This window comes from Ambystoma mexicanum, chromosome 8 (assembly GCF_040938575.1).
Source record: "Ambystoma mexicanum isolate Mex_15411 chromosome 8, UKY_AmexF1_1, whole genome shotgun sequence".
NCBI lineage: Eukaryota > Metazoa > Chordata > Amphibia > Caudata > Ambystomatidae > Ambystoma > Ambystoma mexicanum.
Genome location: NC_090929.1, coordinates 1,192,516,465 through 1,192,539,034, shown reverse-complemented (window position 1 = coordinate 1,192,539,034; position 22,570 = coordinate 1,192,516,465).

Sequence of the window (22,570 nt, the reverse complement as noted above, 5' to 3'; positions counted from 1 at the left end):
GACATACTATCCACGGATAACCTTGATCTCCTAGCTATTACTGAGACTTGGCTCCATGATGCTGCTGGCCCTGCACTCATGATTGCTATACCAGATGATTACACTATACTAAGAGCCGATCGGCCTAACTCTAGAGGAGGCGGCCTGGCTATCATCGCCAAAACTAACTTAGCTGTAAGACTTACCCCACACCCAGCAATCACATCTTGCGAACTTCTTTCTGCTAAAATACCTACCTCTAATAAAAAAATGTCCTGCTGGTGTACAGACCACCAGGCCCACTAGGTAACTTTGAGAAAGACTTATCTAGCCTTCTCACGAATATCATCAAAGACTCCACCCAGCTCCTGCTACTAGATGGCTTTAACCTGGGATTCAATGCTGATGAAGACAAACAGGCCCACTTTATCCAATCAATCCTAGTTGATCATGGCCTTACCCAAAAAGTCTTAGCCCGACTCATATAAAAGGGCGGATATTAGATTGGATAGCTCACCGAAACTGTGCCATTTCCATCTCTAATAATTTACCACAAACATGGACCGACCACCACCTCATCTGCTTCTCAACTACCACAGAGCCTCCCATATTAGATAAGCTAGAAACAGTACCACCTATGCCCACCAGAAGCAAGAAAGAAATCATGGCGGAAAAACTACTCCCACTCCTCCTACCTGCTCTCACTGCTACCGCTTCTAATACTGACCCCAATATGCTAGTTGAGACATTCAACAACACTATGTCCAAAGGTTCCAGGACATTTGGTCGAAAATAAATGGTCGACAGGACAAATGGTCGACACCAAAAGGTCGACAGGTCAAATGGTCAAATTTGTTTTTGTTGGTTTTTTCACATTTTTTCGGGGGGGTCCCCCCGCCAACCCTCTTTTTTTTTGCTAAAAACCCCTTTTTTCCCTAAACAAAAACCTAAAAAATATATATATAAATAAAAAAAATATTCGACCATTTGACCTGTCGACCAAATTGTGTCGACCATTTGTCCTGTCGACCATTTGTCTGTCGACCATTTGACTGGACACCATGTCCAAAGTCTTGGATACTATTGCCCCTATCAAACTGCGCAAAAGCAAACAAGAATCTCATCTCAACTCATGGTTCACCCCTCACCTCAAAGAATTACGGATCCAAAAACGTAAACTCCAAGCTATTTGGAGGCATACACCTTCAGTTGAGAATAAAACTTTACTGGACAACCTTGCTAAAAAATATAAGAAGGAAATAATCCAAACCAAAAAGAATACATTTAATGTGAGAATTAGTAAAGCCAACTCTAATTCTAAAGAACTTTTCACCATCCTCCGGGAAATGGAAAACCCAACTGCTCCCACAGATAACGTCCCTAAGGACAAACAATGGCTTACCAGCATCCAAAACGCCTTAGCTAATAAAATTACAACCCTCCAATCCAAAATTGCAGAGAAGAAAACATCCTTGAACCCCACTGGAACCGACACTTTCCACATCATAGATACACCCAGAACAGTCACTCAAAGTAACTGTAAACCATTCAGATTTACCAACATATCCATACTGGAAACTGAAAAGGTGATACTATCTTTGAAACCGTCCAACTGCCAAGGTGACAGTTGCCCAGCACAAGTTATTAAGGATGTAGCTAGAGACTTAGCGCCCTTCATTTCTAAATTAATAAATGCCTCCTTTAGATTCAGCACTGTACCTACCAACCTCAAAGAATCTTGGGTACTGCCTCTCCTTAAAAAACAGACCCTTGACCCAGCCATCCCGACCAACTATAGGCCTATCACCACGGTCCAATTTCTCCTTAAAATCATCGACAGAGTAGCTTACCTCCAGATCCAAAATTATCTGGAGACAAACCAACTACTAGGATCACGCCAATCTGGCTTCAGACCACTACATGGTACTGAAACGGCCCTAATTGACCTCAAGACACAAATCTACGAGTTGAAGGATAAAGGTAAAACAGCTATGCTCCTCCTCCTTGACTTATCGCGGCCTTCGACCTAGTAGACCACGCAGTGTTATGAAAACATCTAGCGTCTGCCGCCCATTTCTCAAGTGAAGCTATAGCCTGGGTACAATCCTTCCTAGACAACCGTACAATGAGAGTGTTCTCCCCATTAGCCTCAGCGGACCCAATACATATCACCTGTGGCGTCCCACAAGGTTCATGTGTCTCCCCCACTATGTATAACATCTTTACTAAGCCACTCTTTGACAAACTTGACAGATTGGGGGTAACCTATACCAATTATGCGGACGGTACGCAGATCCTCATACCCTTATCTGGCAACTATGTTGAAGACACAGCTCTAGTTAACAAGATTTACCTCATCATTCAGGCATGGATGGCTTCCCACGGCCTCTGCCTGAATGACGACAAAACTGAGATACTGATCCTGGGCTCCGACTCCAACCTCAAAAAACTTAGCCCTAATTATCTTGCCTTCAACATAGATGGCAACATAATCAAAGTGGCAACCGAGGTAAAAACTCTAGGTTTCTACCTTGACTCCACTCAAAAAACAAGTTAACTCTCTGGCTTCCTCCACAGCCTATACCTGCAAATTAATGAGGGCCTGCAGACCCTACTTGTCCAAAACCAATTGTATCACACTAGCCAATGCCCTAGTAATGTCCAAATTGGACTATTGTAACGCCCTATACGCGGGTGCTAATAAAACTGTAATATTTTTTATTCTTTATTGAATGTAGTTGAATAAACAACTTTTTCAATATTCACACAAATTCAATTATAAATTATGTATAAACAAAAAATCAAACAAGGTTAAAGTACATTTTGTTAAAAGTATAATAAGATTAACAATTAATCCAAATAAGTAAAATAAAACCATAAAATATCTAAATCAGTTAGGATTAATTTGGAAGGGCCTAACTTATGAGAGACTTAACTAAAGGCAGGTTCTAAAATATCAGGTACAGAACTGAAAACATAAATATAATTCAGACTCACAATGCCATTTTGACATTAATGCATAAAATAAGTCTCATCATTGTTTGACATGACAATCTTTCATAAGTTGTAGGTAGGCCCATCACAAGTTAACTTTTCCAATGCTTACAGACAACTGCAGGATTTAATAGTCCTCATATTTGTAGCTCTATATCATGGGCGACACACACTTAAGTTTTAACATAATAGCCTCCAACAAATGATGAGTGGCAATGCGAATGCTTATTGAATTGGTGGATAGTAATATCGACCACCGAGTTTCAGGGGTTAGTTCACTGAAATAGTATATATGAGATTCAAAGTATTTCATTCTAAGTTCAGTTAGCGCTGGACAAGCAGAGAGGATGTGTTGGAGTGTTTCTTTAACCCCCACAATCTCACAGAAAGTGCAATCATTTTTATTTACCGGCAACAACTTCCTTCTAACCAAAACATCTCAAGTTGGAAAAAGATTAAATCGCAGCCGTAAAATAGTTGATCTTAATTGCGGAGAAGGGGATTGATTTAAGTATGGGGCTAATACTCCACGACTTTTAACATTTCAAAGTCTTTGTATGACAAACACCTCATTCTAGTTTGGATCCAGTCAAATCTGAACAGTTTCTCTTTTGCCTTGGTTGGATTACCAATGAGCATTTCCAAAGACAGATCAATTCTCGCCAAAATATTAAAGATCTGTGCCATCCACGTTTTGACAAAGTGATGATCCGAGGTTAACATGTAGGAGGATAATAAGGCCAATATAGTATCTGAGTTATCATAAATAAGACATTTCCTAAACAAGGCACATAACCTCCAATGGTATTCTGCACTCAAGGATGTCAAACCTAATTCAAGTCTTAGCCAAGGTCCTGGAACACATTGAGGGAGTTGTAATACACCTCGCCAGTATTTTGCCTCTAATTTATGCAAAGTGTCTGGACAGACAATTGTTTTGGTTTCGAGACCATATAATATAGTTGGTACTACTTTTTGCCTCCAATATGTTATAGCTGGACTGATCGTAAATTTTCCAAATTTATGTAAAATGATTTTTGTCTGAGAGATGGCAGATATGATCTTATGGTCCAAGGACCTTGAGTGCGAATCCACAGGCGAAGAACCCTCAAATAAAATTCCCAAGAAAAGGTATGTTGGAACTACTTCAACAATCCTACTGTCTATTTTCCACTGTCATAAACAAACTGCAAATACTACAGAATAATGCTCTTAGAGCAGCCTTAGACATACCCCGCAGAGCACACATATCCAACATCAGGAAAGACCATCATTGGCTTAAAATCAGTGATAGAGTTCTCCTTAAAACGCTATCGCTCACACCCAAAGGACTGAACAACATTGCACCCCCATACATCTCAGCTAGATTGACCAGAAAATCCTTTACTCACTACACTAGAGCCTCTAACCACTCCTTACTTGAAACTCCCAGATTTAGACTAACTAAAGCGGGTGGAGCAAGCTTCCCTGATAGAGCTGCCCATGCCTGGAATGATCTCCCTACTGCACTGAGAGCTACTCTACCCTACTCTAGATTCAGACGGAATGTGAACAGCTGGCTTTGGATCAATGACAACTAACTACCTTACTCTTCCAATATCGGGCTACAAACTATCTCACTGCCCTCAAGATGGGAGGGACACACATCCTGTCTCTCTTGTATATTTGTATATTTGTATTGTATATATGCTAATAACACAATTAATGCATTCTTTGTATGTATCCTCGGTATGTATGTAACCTAAGCGTAAGTATTCTTGCTACTGCTGCGCCGGGCTACCCCTGGGTTTTGGAGCGCATTATCAAATAATAAACTAAACTAAACTAAACTAAACCTGGAGTCTTGAGGCACCAGACTTACAGCACAGCATCGGCTGTGCCCACAAGGAATCATCATAGAGCCAGTCCCTTGTCACTCTTCCACTGAAACATAAATAAGAGGCAGGGACCGGCAAAACTACCTTCAAACAAGATAGGCCACGTGGCCAGGGGCCACCGACAGATTAACTAAAAGAGCCTGACAGAGAGGCTTCTAAACGGACTCTGAGAAACAATGTCCTTTCCTAAATCTACTAGTGCGGAACAATCTACCAGTCTTGTGGCTGACAAAGAATCTGATCATCAAAGATCGTGGTCCCTGAGGACCCATTGTTTTCTGATTACAGTGCTAATTTGTCTGACAATTGTATTCTCGCTTCAGTTTTGGTATCTAGAAGGGGTGCGTCCACTTGAGACTTTGTTACCTACTGAAATTGTTCCCACTGTGTCTCCACCTTTCGTGCATCTGTACACTCTTCCTCCTAGAGACTCCCAACATAGACAGGGTTATCATAATAATAGTCTTTTATTAATTATGAATGCGAGCCATGCGATTCTAAACAAAATGAATGGCTGGGTGTGTTCACACTTGCCACAACATGGGGAAAAAGGTTTGGGCTGGTATATTCATCCTCTTCCTTCAACCACTGCCTGCTATGTCTCACTTAGAGCACTATTCTTTGGTTGTTGGAATGACAGTATTTCTGGGAACTTTGATGGGACTAATCTGAATGAGTTCGAGAACACCTAACACCTTTGGGATGTTCCCTCTTTGCAAATAGGAGCAAACTCAATATTGTTCCTATTAAGCCTTCTCATAGACTTTTTAGACCTTTTCAATCATTGATCTCTTTCAAATTGGCTCCCGTAGGCAACCGGGATGCCACGCCTCCCTCTTATCCTATCAACCATAGTCCAGAAACTGTCCCATTCTGCATACAGAGAAAGGGTTCCCAGCCAATGGGTACATTCGACGGTTTTACTACCATTGCAGATTTAACCATTGAGGATAGACACTTGTATGTAGGAGATATTAAAGGCAATTCAGAATCTACATACATTGAGTACTGAAGTACATGTCCCAGAGGGAAACTGGAATCTTAGTACTTGGTTCTGGAACTTGTTACGATCATGGGACTGGAAGATCTTTGCAGTCGTAATGGTGATTCTTGGTATTCTCCTGTTCTGTTGTTGTTGTGTACAATGCCTCTCTGTCATATGTTCCATGATAGGAGGATGTTGTGCATAGGCAGTGGGTACACTAGGACCTAAGATACAAATGCCTGAAAAAGCAACCAATGCCTTAGTAATGCAGGAAATAACTATTAAAGAGTTAATGGCAATTGATGTTTTTGAATTCAGCAACTCAGAGTTTTCTGATTATGATACATGATCATCGTATGGTCAGAATGTTTGAATTATGCTCTTGGCTTAGGCCAAAAGGAGGGTTTGTTAAACCATATACGCATAAATACTGCCTGTTTATAAACATTGGCCTAAGCCATTTCGCATTTGTATTAAAAACCTATGATCTAGACAGAATTGACTTTGTCATCATTTTGGAAAACATCTGCCATTTTGATTCTGACTCTTGCTCTCTGTTCAGAAATGATTAACCATGTTTTCAGCTGCCAGAGCAGACTGACCTTTGAGCCTATGTCAACACTAGAGCTGCCAAGAGCAGACTATTTGTTCTGTGCAAAGAGACCTTGTAGTCAGAATGAACTCTCATTCAAAGTGTTATATATGTCTACAGACTCATCCTCCCTCAAACGGTGACATACAATGCAAAGTAACTAATGATGTGAGTTTTGGAAGACATCCTTTGTGCATCTCTTGGAACAGGACTTATCCTAAAGCTCAAGAAACAAGGAAAGATCTATGCAGCTGAATACAACAAAGTTTGCCAGTGTATTTAAGGAACCTTGGAGCCACAGTGAACTTCAATTCAAAGTGTTGTCTGCATCAATAGCATCAGCCATATACAAACATCAGAACTGAATGGTAGACAAACTAAAACTATGTGCCTTAGCAATAAGCTATTGAATTCGCTTCTTGAAACCAGGATCAACCTAAGCTGGAGAACCAACATCACCATTGAATCTTCAAGGATAGGACAACGTGTCAAAAGTGTATACTAATATTGTTCTATTTGTTATGTGAACTGGGACGAACCCACATTTGTAACTTATTAGTTTGGAGAAGGGCTGGGCTATGACCAGGACTGTGTATAAATACTGCATGCTTTGTGATGACCCGTACTCACTCCCCTCACAGGGTCTGCTGGTACACACTGTGAGGCGCATGAGAGCCATATAGCTATCTGCTTTGATATTTGAATCTGTACAGAATAAAGTTATATTCATAACTTTGACTTTGTGACTGGCGGATTCAATTTTTGGTGGTACTAAGCCTCAATATTCCCTGCTGATCTATCAAAGAGGGGCTTGCAGAATGGAGGGGCCTAGTTTCTCTATTCCTGTGGTGCTCAGGAGAGTAGTCTTCTGACTCTTCCCTGCTCCCAGGGTTGGCAGAGTATGCCCCCACTGCCCTAATTGGGTAGAGGTCTTCAGGATGCTCTTTTTGGGCCTCATTACATTTGGTTTTTAATCAAATTGAACCAACTGGTCCCTTGGAAAGTAGTATTTCTGTGGATCTAATTCCCTGACTCTCCCCTCATAGGAGACTTCCGTGTCAGAGATATCAGCCTTAATGTTTGGGTATCTATACATGGACGCCCGTCCATCACTTTCTGGGGGGTGCTGACCTGTCAGTTCCATCACGCTTGGCTTATTAAATTCTGATGGCCTCATGGCTTCAGGCTCATGTGAACCGGCAGCCATGAAGTCATCAGTGCACAAAGTGTTAAATGGGTTTGAGTCCCTTAGTACAGAGGTACTTATACTGTGATCAGGGGTTGCCCTGTCCCTCTCTACCTGTTCAGGGTCCCTCCAGTAAGGATTAAATCTAGCACCTTCTTTCTCCAACCTTGCTAGTTTCTCCTTCTCAGCCCCTACTTCTTGATAATAAGCAAATATCTTAGCCTTTTGCTCAGCTATCAAGGCTTTACTGGCCTCTATGACCCGCTCTTGCACTGCCACTTGTTTGTGGAGCTCATCATTCTTTTCACAGAGGGCCTCATTGTCTCTCTGCACTTCCTGTATGGTTTGAGAATAATGAGACAATGTATGTTGCAGGAGACTCACCTCCTGAGTTTGTGCATCTTTTGTTTGGGTGTTCTCTTCCAGAGCATCTTCTACCAGTCTGGCATGCTCCAGTAGATTTTCCATACTCTGTTTTGAGTTAATTTAGTTTCTGGAGGGCTAACTCACTTCCCTGTAGCTCTGTTTTTAACTTGCTTATTTCCTGGCCTAGGGCCTCTTTCTCCTGATTTAGGGGCCCCTCTGTTCAGCCAGGTCATGCCTTTATCTCTTGATGGTATTGGATTTCTGGTGCTCTTGATCAAATTCTGCTTGAGAGTGGAGGTCTCTCATAATTAATTTATTATTTTTCTCTTTCAATTTCTCTACCTGATCTTGTAGGGTAACTGCTCTGCGCAGGCTATATTAAAATGTATTCTCTTGTAGAGAGTCAACCCTTTCCATACACTCCTCTTTCAATGCCTCTAATTGGGTCTCTTGATCTGCATTATTCCGCTGTTGAAGAGCCAAATCCTCTTTTAATTTTATGACATAATTTCCAGATTCTACCTTCAACTCTTGGCTCTTCTGTAATTTTTGTTCTGCTAAATTCAGATCAGCCTGTATTTTATATAATAGTTCAACTTGATTCCGCGCAAGAGTTGTGTTTTCCTCATGCCTTTCCCTCATCACTCCCATGTGGAGATACATGTAGGTCGCAATTCTAACAATTTTGATTGGCTCCTCTTTCATTTTTGAGGTCATATTTAGCTCACTCAAAGCTTGGTGTAATAGGCCACCGTCCTGCCACACATCCAGGTTCATGGCAGTGACCTGTTGTCTTATTTCTTGTAGCCAGACTTTTTCATCCTGTTCTGACCACTCACCTCTGACAAATAGCTTGTGCAGAAGGTGCTCCCTCGCTATAGTTATTTCTACTACAATCATTTTGGACATGTTCTTTCTTTATTAATGTATTTATTTATATATGGGTAATGTGTATTCTGTTGCTTTCTGTCTATTTTGGGGTTGATTTTAGTTTAATTTTTAGACACAGGCCTGGTACTTAGAGTATTTGTTTTTGGAAGGTGCTTGTACAGTGTAACATAGTATTCCAACCACACAAAGTATCACTACCCTGCAGGTTAGTCTGCTGTGCTAGACTGCACGGGTGGTAACCAAACTCAATCCCAGACTCGAGCCCCCAAATTTGTTAAGGATTTCAATCAGGCGACACACAGTTTGGTCTTGGCCTAGTATGTAGCGCACAACTGAGATGCTTTTCTCCTTATTTTATGTAGATTCAATTTTAGATGGTACACAACTCGTATCACATCCCCTTTTCAAATAGCCTGGGTCACAATGGACCATGAAGCAGGCTGGTTGGTGAAATACAATATTTATTTATTTTAAAATTCTAAATAAATCATACAATTTTTAATATGGGGCAGCAATCCCCAATGGGGTGATAATTACACTAAGAATGTAAGCAATGCACTTGGTTTAACCTTCTAGTGGAACATATACAAAACCCCAGGGAATAGAAGCACCTTTTGATTGAGGAAAGATAGCACCCAAGTTAGGATTTCCCCCTGCAATGTTCCCGTAACCCACAAATAATCAATTCTGAATGGATAGAAAGACACAGCAGGTAATCAGGAATAAGAGGCAGAAAACGAAATCAAAATCCAACCTTCCCTCACCAAATAAGAGTGGAAAACGGATTTGAAACTCCTTGCAATGTTATGAAATGACACTCGGAAATGGACAAATAATTAATTAATGTGCGGTTAAAACTTTAAGGTAAATACAATTTCTCACTAAAACAACAATGCATGGACAGTAACAATCACAAGCAATGGATTACCATGAGCATATAATTTGAAAATGAATGGAAAGTTTAAAACATGTTGCAGCCAAATATAAAAGTTGCATTTTCTTAATTCCCGGTTTAAATTACCCAAATGTTTTCTTATTAAAATGGGTGAAATGTAGTGTGGATGTTGGGTCGGGGGATAGATATATATCACAGGGACACTCTAGAGCTGAAAATAGGTCTCTAGCTATGAAACTGGATGAGTTATGAAAGATATAAAAAGGTGCGCTTTGAGCAAAATGAAGCCGTGAAATAGGAAAGGAAATCAGTTGCGACAAGAACAGTTTTACTTTAAACTAGAGTATTCAGACTAAACCACCAAAGACGGACACATTAAGATCCAAGGTGATTTGCGAATTCAACCCTGTCACCCCAGCGCCCAACCCTGACGGAAACCCGTCCGATCACTCGGAGATGGTGCTAGCACTTTAGAAAGTCACAGGCAAGGTGCACAGATAATTCTAACAGTTTTCTAACAAGTTATCAGGATAAGGATAGGATGGCTTAGAGAGTGGGATAAGGACAAAGGCAAGATAAGATAGGTTATGGGTTTCTATGCGGTAGGGATTATACTTACAGTCCACTTTTAGTTTGGGATTTTGGACCGTCAATGGTTCTGGTCACTACACGGCAGCGCGCCTGGCAAAGGATAGAAGGGCAAAAGACAGCTGGGCAGGTCGGTTCACCGGGTGGTAATTCTAGTCACTGAATGGCACAGGTATCTCTGGATGCAGTTAGAGGGCAGCAGTTAGTGGGCAGCAAGTTGGGCTGGTTCAGGATGCTTCCCAAAAGTATACCACAGCTTTCCCCTTTGGTTATTTGGGAATTTTAGTGGGATTTCAGAATTGAGGTCTTGCTGGGATAGGATCAGCAATACTTGGGTTTTGGGTCCTCCTTGAGCACCTGGGATTCAATTTGATCAGAGCCTAGGACGGTTTATACCTGTGTCTATGGGGCTGTGTAAGGAAGGCATAGTATCAAACAGCAAGACAGACACAAGTGATCACAGTTCAAGGGTGTTTATTGAACTTTAATTGGGTTTGAAAAACGCCTATCAAAACCTAAATCTAAAAATGGGAGCAAGCTATGACAATCAAATAATAACGCAGTCCTAGTCGATTCTGTCAAAATAAAAGGACCTATACTAATAAAACTAGTGCCAAATCTTACCCCTAAATACAAATAGTGTGGGAAACAATATTATGCAAAAGAAAAGTGTTCAAGAAATGTTATGTCAGGATGTTCAAGACATTAGCTTCCCTTCCCCATGTTTTCAGCATGGGACAAGGCATCACACTCACGCTTAGCACACTCTCTGGCTTCTCCAGCACGGGATGCAGTTCATAACTTCAACATCAGGGCCTTCTGTGCCAAAGTCTCTTTGCCATTCAAAGTCTCTTATTACAGAGGGCCTGATGCAACACGACAAACATTTAAGTTCCTTACTTCTTAGGATTTCACATATACAACTTCTTGGGTGATTTACTGTTCACCCCGGGTCTTCCTCCACTGCACTCAGACCCACTTTGACACACAATCTTCAATTGGTCTCCCTCTGCAGGATCTTGACCAAAAACTTCACATATACAACTTCTCTACTTTCGACTGTGCATAGGATTTTGCTTGACCTGTCGCAGGACCATTTTGATTCACAATTACTCGTTCTCTTCTTGATATAACATTTTTCTCGCTTTCACTTTCACTTTTGCCACTCCTCAGCTGTATACCTTACAGAGACCTTTGATTCAGCACCCAGGCAGTGCTGGGCCACTCTGCCAAAGGTATTGTATCTTGTTTATAAAGTTCAGTCGCTTATCAGCAATTCAACTTTACTCTTCTTATCACACGTGTTTTAACAATGTTCGTTCCAGCGCTCGCCATACAATGTTGCTGCTTGCAACCTTGGCTTCAACACAGACCGGTCTTGTATCAGTCTCCCCAACTCACTGGTTGTGTTGATTTCACTGACGCTGCTTTGTTCTTGGAGCCAAGGACGATACCATGGCGGCTGGTGGTTCTCTTCGTTTTGGTTATTGACGTGGGAGGGCACCGGGTATCTCTGACACACAATGGAGGATTCTCCAGCCTGGTTTTCTGGTCTTACGCTTTCTATTCTCAAACTTCCTGGTAAGTAATGGTTCCTTGTCGAACAGCTCAAGGGAACTTCCCTCCTTGAGATCCCCTTCTGTTTTGCTGTTTTTCCTCTCTCTTTCAACTGCCGTCTCAAAACTGCTGTTTCCTTGCGTGCTTTGCCTCGCTCTGAGTATGCGCTCATGCTCCACCTTTTATCTGTATGGGGAAGCTTAATGGAAGTCAGGTGTGTGTGATGGGCAGCAATTGCCTGATCTTGCCTGACTATTGTATTGGAGCACATGAGGTATACTGCTCGGGTGTCAGTCTGTTTTCTTTCATAGCGGGCTGTCCCTGAGAAAGTGTTCGTGTTGTAAAAGGGTGGGGGGGAGGTAGAGTGGCTAAAATCCAACTGGTAGGATGGAGTAAAGGTGTTACAGGGAAGGAGATACTGCATCTCACCATCCGGTGTCCCGCTCCCACTCCCCGAAAACCCCTCATGCAGGTGATCCTCTCGTACTGGTCCACCCCCAGGAACCATCAAACCAACCTACCACTTAGGACTACAACATGCCACGCCACAGAACAGGACGTTGCCAAAGAAAAATGGAACAAGGAACAAACCAAATGGGACCACATCATCTTCCAGGAGACACTGCCCCAAATGCAGAACACACCCTAGCAAACACTGTGGGCAACAGAACGGACATCATGGGAAGAGAAAAGTCCCTATATCTAGCATCTTATCTCAGAACTAACCAGGCACCAGAACATCCCAACACTGTGACCTGGCTAGGCATGCTGAAAACACACGGGAACCACGCAGAAAAAGAAGAGACACACCAAGAAGAGAAATGAACGAAACCAACAGTCTCACCCCGCATATCACAAAAACACGAGGACACCTCCCCCAAATACAAAAAAATATAGATGTGGAAGCGGAAGAAATCAGCAACCCAATAATTAATCTAACAGACCAATTCAATGAAGAAACAGTTCACACTGAAAACCCACCACATCCGGTGAGCAACATGGAAGCATACCAACAGAACAACCACGACACAAAGCCAATATTAAAAACTAAAATAAACTGCACCAAAATGATCCACTGCAACCCAATCAATGCAAAATCGATGTCTAAACACGCCACAGAGATATACGACCTACTGTGCGACAGAGGTATCGACATCCTATTCATTACAGAAACATGGCTAGACAACAACTACAGAATCACACTAAACAGCTGCCTCCCCGACAACTTCAAGTGCTCACAGATAAACAGGAAAGACAAAAGAGGTGGAGGACTTGCAATGGCATACAAAGAGCATCTGAAAATAAAATCATACGAACCACTAAACATTGTAAACTGTGAATCCCTAACCCTTCACCTGACAATGGACCCCAACACAAATCTGAAATTCATTCAGGTTTACAGACCACCAACATACGATGCAGCATTCGTGGACAGCTTCACAGAAGCCATCACCAACCTAGCCGTCAAACACGAGCACCTGATAATCCTCGGGGATTGACATCTGGTTTTAAGAAGAAAATGTAAACTAGCAAAATTTGCTAGTTAGGTATCTCGAAATAATGAGATTACATCAGCTGGTTAAAGGAGCCACACACGCAGCAGGACACATACTTGACACAATCTGCTCTAACAGAAACCTTATCACCACAGCACCGCCAATACAGATTCTCTGGAGCGACCACCTCATCATTCTATTTTTGATCAGGCTACCTGCCAAAGCAGCTAAACAACCCAATAAACCTCTGACTATCATGAGAAGAAACCATAAAAGATACTAACTTAGTAGAACAACTCAAACTCACAAAACCATCAACCACGAAACTCGACTAAATTGACCTCGATAGACAGACAGAAAAACTTAATAAATGGATCACCAAAACAATCGACAATATCTCCAAGGAAAAACCATTCACCCCATCACACAGGAGAACAATGGCAAAATGGTTTACTCTCCTCCTCGTTGCCGTGAAAAGGAAAAATAAGAAGCTGGTACTAGAATGGAGAAAACAATACGACCGGGCAGAAAAATCACAATTTCAATGACAAATCCATTCATACAAAAAGGAAATCCAAAGGCAAAAAAGAAATACTGCGAAAACCGAATCACCAAAGCCACAAACACCCAAAAATAACTGTTTAACATCATAAATGAAATGAGGAACCCAATTGGATGCAACAACACCCAAGTGCCTTCAGTGAAACTATGCAACAACCACACAGACCACTTCAAAAACAAAATCAGTGTCATCCACCAAATCATACAAAGCAGAACAGGCAACCAAAATACACAACCCACTCCCCCAACCGATGATCCCATAGAACAAACTCCAAACCTTCCCCCAAATATCAGAATAGACTTTCGTCAAGCTGGTAGGAAATAGCAGCAAAAAGCAGGCTCCCCCATGTACCCCTGCCCTACAGACATAGACAATTTAATCTTCACACAGGGCACACCCTTGGAATGTTACAGAAACCTCTTCAACCAATCACTCGCAACAGGGAAAGTGCTGCGTTCTTTCAAATTGGTGTACAACAAACCACTGCTCAACGTGGAAGACCTCGCCAACTACAGACCTATCTCAAACATCCCGTAACCAGCAAAACTACTTAAAACCTACGTCTATGGACTAACACAGGAACATATAGAAAAACACCAACTGCTGGGCCAGGCACAAGTCGGGTTTAGACCTAAGAGAGGAACTGAGATGGTACTCCTCTCAATCTGAGATGATCTAAAGACAAATGCAGACTCCGACACAAGTTCAGCTGTGATACTTCTGGACCTCTCTGCAGCGTTCGACACAGTCAGCCATGACTTCCTCATCAAGACACTAGAAGAAATAGGAATCACTGACCTGTCCCTACTCTGGAATAAATAATTCCTAACAGACAGAACGGAAACCGTCTGGATTAAACCTTTCAAATCCAGTCCAAGAGACACCAACTGTGGAGTACCACAAGGATCATCCCTATCCCCACTGCTCTTCAATATCTACCTGACTCCACTAATCAAGCTCATTAAAAAACACGGATTTACATGCTACAACTAGGCAGACTACACACAAATCATCTACAAAATAGAAGACACACAAGAAGAAAACACAATGATGGAAGGCTGTCTACAAGAACTCTATGAATGGATGAACACAAACAGCCAAACACTCAACCCAGGCAAAACAGAAATAAGGGTTGTACCCAAAAACCTAGAAAACAACCACTACATCCCATGGCCCACAGAACTAGGAACTCTACCAACGCTGTCAACAACACTAAAAAATCTTGGAGCCCTGATGGACAACAAACTAACACTAGAACCATAAGTAAACACAATAAGCAAGACATGTTTCTTCCTCCTACACACAGCAAAAAGGATCCTACCTTTCCTCTCCTTTACCCATAAACCACGTTCCATCATATCCCTCATCATGTCCAGAAAAGGCTATGCCAACAGCCTATACCTATGAATGCCAGAACGCCTGCTAAAGGAACTGCAATTCATCCAAAACGCAGTGGCTAGACTCCTGCTAAATCTACCACGAAGGGACCACATCACCCCAGCGCTACAAATTCTACATTGGCTACCCATAAAAAAACTAATAAGGTTTAAAACAATGTGCATAACGCACAGAGCTATCCACGGCCAAGGAGCAGAATTCCTACAAAAGAAAATAACCATCTACCAACCGGCAAGACCGCTCAGATCAAGCCACAACATTCGCCTAGAACCGAAGCCATAAAAAAAAGAGAACTTGGGCGGTCGTCTTTCACTCATCCTGGCAGCAAAAACTTGGAACTGCCCCAAAAGTCATACGCAATACAAAGGATCACCTAAAATTCAGAAAACAACCAAAACTTGGCTCTTCACCTCAGAATCAGAAGAGAACCACTAGGAAAAACAAATACTCCACTGGAAAGAGAGCACAACCTAAATAGCATACATGGAAGGAACAAGCCAGGGAAAGAGCCCAAAAAGAACCACTCCCTCAATATCCCATTCTAGTCACTACCCCATAATTGGCACCCCGACGGCAGGCGGGGGAGTATTAACCAATAACGGGTACCACCCAGGAGGCCTAGTGCACCCAGACCTCAGAGGGTGCGGATCACGCACAAGAAACCCGGGGATACAACCAAACCCCCAACTCCTTAGCCACCTCCAACCCGGCGGCGGGGGGAGGCCTGCACAACCTCATGCCCTCAAACCACTAGACAATTACAGAGGAAAGCCACCACCACGTGAAATACATGGCGAACAAACCCCTAAAAATCACCCAACACACAGCACGGACAGAGACGATGAGCACAGAAGACCAAAGCAACAAGGTAAGAATAACCCTGACTAACCCAACCGTAAAAACCTCAAGCTCTGCATACTCTTCTCAAACGCAAAACAAACACAACCACCTCCCTGCATAGCAATCCGGACGCACTTCACCACACTGCAACGACAAACAAACCTCACATAGCCCTGCACAACAGCACACAGGAATCTACCGTGCCGTTAATTGCACCCAAGCTCAGCGAACGGTGCAAACCAAACTGAAGCTGTCAACAGGACATCACAACCCTTGCACCACCTTTTCCAGATTTACCCTACTAAACCATCTACGTCCCCAACCCCCACTATTACCTTTCAGAACCGCCAGAGCGTCAGGGGACCACCTCAGTGGTGATAGTGCACGGTACAAAAGATCTTTAACATTAACATTAACATAAAATGAAACCCAATCTTCCTCTGTGTCTACATTTGTTAAGGCGGCTACCTAAGTAGAGATCTGGTTATTAATCAGCTGCCACGTTTGTCACCAGTTTTTGTCCCTGATGGCTTTTAAAATAGTCTCGGAGCCAGACTGTAACATTTGAGCCTTGTGAAGTGACAGCCAGTTCTTATGCTTTTGCTTCCTCTTTCTAAGCAGTTCAGGTATTTCATTACTCTTGGAAAGTTTGATAACAGAGTTTGGGCAAAAAATACAATCTAGTTCCTCTCTTGTCACTTACACTAAAATCCCACAGGAGTGGAGTATAATGTATCTCCCTTGGGCTACTCTTTAATTGCCAAGTACATTTTATCAGGAGTTCATCGACCTACTGCGGTTTCATACATAGGTGATTCCTTCCCAGAGAGATGTCCATATTTGGCCAAAAGGTTATATTTGTTTGTTTAAAACCCGTAGCCCAAGTCATTTCCAGTAACGCATGGTCACTTTGGCCCCTGGATGTCACCTCAAAGGTTTTTACAGTATTTACCACGTTCCTTGAAACAAAGAAATAATCCAAAACTCTTGAGTGATTCCCATTGGACCAAGTGGGCTTAATTGGAATGCCACCAGCCATTCGGCCATTAAGCATGTAAAAATCCCTAGTCTTCATTGCATTTTACCATGTTTCAAATCTCTTGTGTCCCTTGTTCACCAAGCTACCAGCATCATTAGTGACCATACCATTTTTATCAATACAAGAAATGCTCAGGTCCCCACAAATAATCATGAATACGTTATTAAATCTGATAGTAAAAGTAGCAATAATGTCCGTCAAATAGTCCACCAATACATCTGAAGCAACGGCCTTAGGATTCCAGTACACATTGAAAATGAGGTACCAGCTTGACGTTTTCGAAGGCTCCTGAGTGATTTTACAAAGCTTAAACACCACCTAATAACTAAAAAGGATAGGAAGGGAATGGGGAAGGTGGTAAAATATTGAATGGACATAAGGGAGAGGAGAATGGTAACTTGACTCCACTCCTGCACATGCTCTTCTGAGTACCTGTGCATTCAGACTAAGTACACACAGCTCCTGCGGCTCAAGTTTTTCTCCAACACGTCCACAGTCCCCCACCACAGCAGCTAGTCCACTCCAGCAGTCGTTGGTAAAAGTGAATTGTCTTTGTTTAATGTCCTCAATCTTTGACCTCAGCAATTTCATCCCTCAGCATACCCTTGCTTTTATTTTCGAGTATGATCCCATGGGTCCGGGCTTTGGCATTTCTTTGTCCTGTAGACTGTAGAGTGTGTCTATGGGGAGGCATAACTAAAGAGAACCCAATGGCATACAAAGCAATGTCAGAACTGGCTTTCTTAAACCCTGCATGGATGTACGTACCTTACTCGAGGGGCAGTTCACCCTATTGACACAATAAATAGTCTGTCGTTAGCACAGCAGGGTTTGGTTAAACTATCCGAAGGGCAGTTCAAGAGACCAATTTGTTTCTACCCCAACCCCTCAGTGGAAATTTCTGTTGTTATGTTAAGTCTGTCCATTCAGGGACCATTTGTGTCTAAAGCTCCCCAGGGGCTATGCTATTACTGATGCAGAAACACTCCACCTCTTCAAGGACTTTGCTCATGGATCAATGAGGCATACAAACATTGTATATCGGCACCAATAGTTGTATGAAAAGGACTTCCCTCTACCATATCTAAATGGGTTGCCTCCCCTGAAATTTAGAAATAAAACAATGCCTTGTGCAAGAATATAGGTATTGGAACTCTTTCCAGAACAACTTCTACCTGAGCCTTCTGCTCACTTCTGCACTGAAACAAGCCTTGCCAGAACAAACCTGCAAAATAATGTACTCTGACAGGTCACTGCAGCTGTCATTCAGCCTCCCGGGGTACGTGATGACAGCAGGTAAAGCTTTGCAATCACAGTTGACCTAAGTATTCTCTGAAAAATCCACCCACCCCACTGGGCTTCATGTGTTCTACCTACAGGGTTCCAAAATCCAAATCCTAACTCACATTTTCTAGAACTGGAGTTGAAATAGTACAATATATCCTCCTAGAATATTCAAGGGGAAAAGGACACACATATCTATCTATCTAAGTATTTTTTGTATAGCGCCGCTCGCCCAAAGACCTCTCCAGTGTTTTAAATGTATTCTTCTTACTTCATACATTAAAATGTGGCTGCAATATACCCCCAGGGTGTCAAGTCCCACAGGGGCACTAGTGAGAGAACACTTGGTACTGTGCCTCTCCGATCTGCAGGGATGAATGCTGTATCACCTCTCTTTCAACTGACCAACGAGACTGACCACTGCTTACCACTAAGAAGGCCCAAGAGGAAACACTTGAAAGAAAAACATATATTGTTATGTCCTATCCCCTCATCAGGTTTCATAATGAAGGTATTCCCAGACAGATAACTACAAAAATTACTTTTTATTTTCCTTTAATCCCTGATTCATATATACGCCCCTGCCTCTCTTGCCTCTACTTGGGTAGTCTGCCTCAGAGATAGCTATGAACATCTGGGGTCAGACCCTGATCCAGCTTTGATAATGTAAGCATAAGAGCTGAAGTGCTGTGCTGTTAGGGATGTTCCTAGCTCATCACACTCCCCACATGTTGGGTCATACTCTTGTGGACCCCTCGAGGGTTAGAAAGTGGGGATATGAGAAAACACACGCCATATCTGGTACAAGCACCACTGTTGTGAGAGGTCCAGAGATGCATGAGATAATCATGTGCCCTGCAGCTTTTTTCCTGAAGAGCAGTATGCAGGGGTTGACAGGCCGCTCTCATCCGAGGTAGTCGCGGTAACACTGCACACTGCATGACGATCGGCTTCCTTTTTTCAGGAAGATACATCATTTTGTTTAAACATTTTCAAAGTGGTATCGAACTCCAAATGTCCCCATATGTCCCAAGCAGCACCCCAACATGTATTTTCCTCGCCCCAATTCACTCATACACTGAGGCGTGCTAAACTCTGGAGTCAGTGTTGCCAGGAAAGAACGACAAAATAAGCTGAATGCCTCCCAAACAAATAAGCTGAAAAAACAAGCACACCTCTAAAACACTGTGGCTAGGTCTCAGAAGTAAGAAAAATAACAATAATGCAAATATACATAGAGAGAACACAAACATAATATTTTAGAATAAAGAATTTATTAAAATTGTATTTTATTTTTGTAACAATGACTAATCCCCCACACTAACGTGAGATGGGGGTTTAGATTCTATTAAAGAAAAGGAGGCGATTATTATGCATTACAATCTTTACTCTGAAACCACAGCAGCAAAGAAAAAACTTTTACAAACAAAAAAGTTGTAAAGAACAGAACTGAATAGAGTTCAATGGCAATGTATGGGAGCTCCCCAATCCATCATGGAGGACAGGTCATGCCCTGCAGGCGACTAATGAGCAGGTACCCTTCCCCATATAAGTCCATTACTCCAATCCCAACCCCTCTTTCTGAAGCTGTCTTGAACCAGACGTCCACTGCACAGATCAGACGATAAACGATGAAGGCAAATAAAGCGAAGCACTCGTACCACGCACTCCATAACTTGTAACTGCGAGCCACACTCCTGATCAGGACCTTAAACCGTTGCTGTAAAAACACCAAACAAGAAGGGTGGGTGGTTGGGCAGAACAACAAACCAAAGAATGTTTTCACTTGAACCACCTGTGTACAATTGACATATCATATCATATCATATCCAGGGTGGGATAATAATCGCCTCCTTGTCTTTAATAGAATCTAAACCCCCATCTCACGTTAGTGTGGGGGATTAGTCATTCTATGACAAGACAGGAGGCTCATATTATGCAAGTCCAAAGCCCTTGCATCTCATTAGTACAACATGATCCATACAATAGAGCCAATATAATAAATAATAAAATAAAATAATAGGAAAGGAAACATTAAATGCTTTCATTAAATAATCAGCTAACTGCAAGAGAATTGCCCAAGACTAGGATGCCCGAAAAACTGTCTTATAAGGCATAGTCAAATCCACTGCAAGAAAACAGGAAAATGTGTCAATTCCAGCGTTCCTTACAGGCCACCAAAACCAACTGGTTAAAAGAGGGGAAAACATTGAACAAAGTTCTCCTATACTAATAGGTTAGGACAAAACTCATCTGAAATAAACACCTCTGTTGTCCAATCAAACATTTAAAACACTTAAATTCATACCATCTTTGGGAACCTAGAAAGCAAACCAAAGAAAATAAGCACCTAGCTCTCCTGGAGATAAAGAAAAGAAAAGTACCCCATGGGGTGAAAGTCTTGTAGGTTCCATCCCATGCATTAAAGGAAGATATCGCATTAGAAACAGGGCATGTCGCAGAACTACACTGGGAACCAAGAGGGAAAGACAAATCTTCAAAAGGTAAAATGGGAGTAAAAAGTCATTTTTTAAAATTTGTAATAGGACAACCCATCCTGAGCGGAGCTGAAAAGCAATAGAATTAACCCACAATTGTCTTCAGACATATGTGTATACTAAGGAGGGGTGTCTTCTGGAGGCAGAAACAGAATGGAAGAGAGGAGCCCCACCTGAGAAGCTAAACCCGTCAAACCGCCAACACGGAGACCTTCAGACCTCCCTAACTCTTGAAGAAGGACTCTGCTACCATGACAAAAGGCAGATATTTACAAACCTGATCCTTAAGAGGCCAAACTTGGCAAGGAGAAAAAATGTATCTGACATCCATTCGCCACCATTATAGTGATATGTAAACCCCCTTGTAGATGTGCCCGGTGTTTGAACTTTGTTCCCTCCTCCCTGGAGATAAACCCCCTAGAGGATCAAAACTAACCGAAGAAGGACACCAACATTCCAAAGTCTTAGCAAGACTCTAAACTGCAAAGAACTGATCACTAAACAGTTAAACTGAAGTTGCACACCAGAAGAGGTCCAGCATATATTTCCGCCAATTTGCAGATCCTTGAAGCTCACAGCACCTTGAGCTGGCACCTTACTGTAAAACGAACTCTTGTGAAAACCCAAAGGACCACCTGCCATGCAGGTGACTATGAGAATCACATCAGTAACTAAATATATATCCCAGCCCTCTGGAAATCGTAGTGGCAGACACCTTCTGATTGTTAATGTATAGACGCTAGAACGCATCGTGATAGAGTGTCATGATAACGTGGATGGGGAATTGGTATCACTCCCAGACCCCTCTATCCCACCAAGGGATATTGAGCCCTCCCAAAAGAGGAGAAACCTCCCCCCACTTATCCAAGGGAAACCTTGCAACCCAGAAGAAAGCTACCCTGAGGACCACATTAAAGCATCGCTTTACACCCTTAAGAGAAATAAATACACTATAACACCTCTAACCAATCCCCTGACCGTGGACAGGATCCGCTTAACTTATTGAAATACCAGAAATTAGCAGAAAGGAAAGTAACTGACGGGAGGGAACTGCTCAGTGCGAGTCTGCACTGGTCAGGCGTCAGAACTCCTGTAAAAAGGAAAAAACGGAAACCATCGGGTGTTAATCCCAGAGGTGTAATAATATGATGTAATCTCCCCCAACGATGGCGGGAAAGGGAATGAGGGGGAAAGGACTCTGGATAATTATCAATGCCCCGTAAATGTAAGGTTGAGAAAGAAACTGGGACCACTGTCCCCTCAAACCCTGAGGTCTGAATCACTGTATTCTCATGTGAGGCTGACTGGCCACTAAGGGAATCAGGGGAATGAAAAACTAAGCACATTGTCCATAGCAAACCAGTACTTATACAGTACTACGAACCCTCAGGTATACGAGAGGTGATTATCACTACTACGAACGTTGTGTGGTGTGAGGTGTTCACTTATCGATCTCAGCAGGATAAAAGACTGATTTAGACCCTTCCAAAATTAGGAACCTGTATCAGTACGGTCAGCACAGATATGAAAAACAGCACTCTAT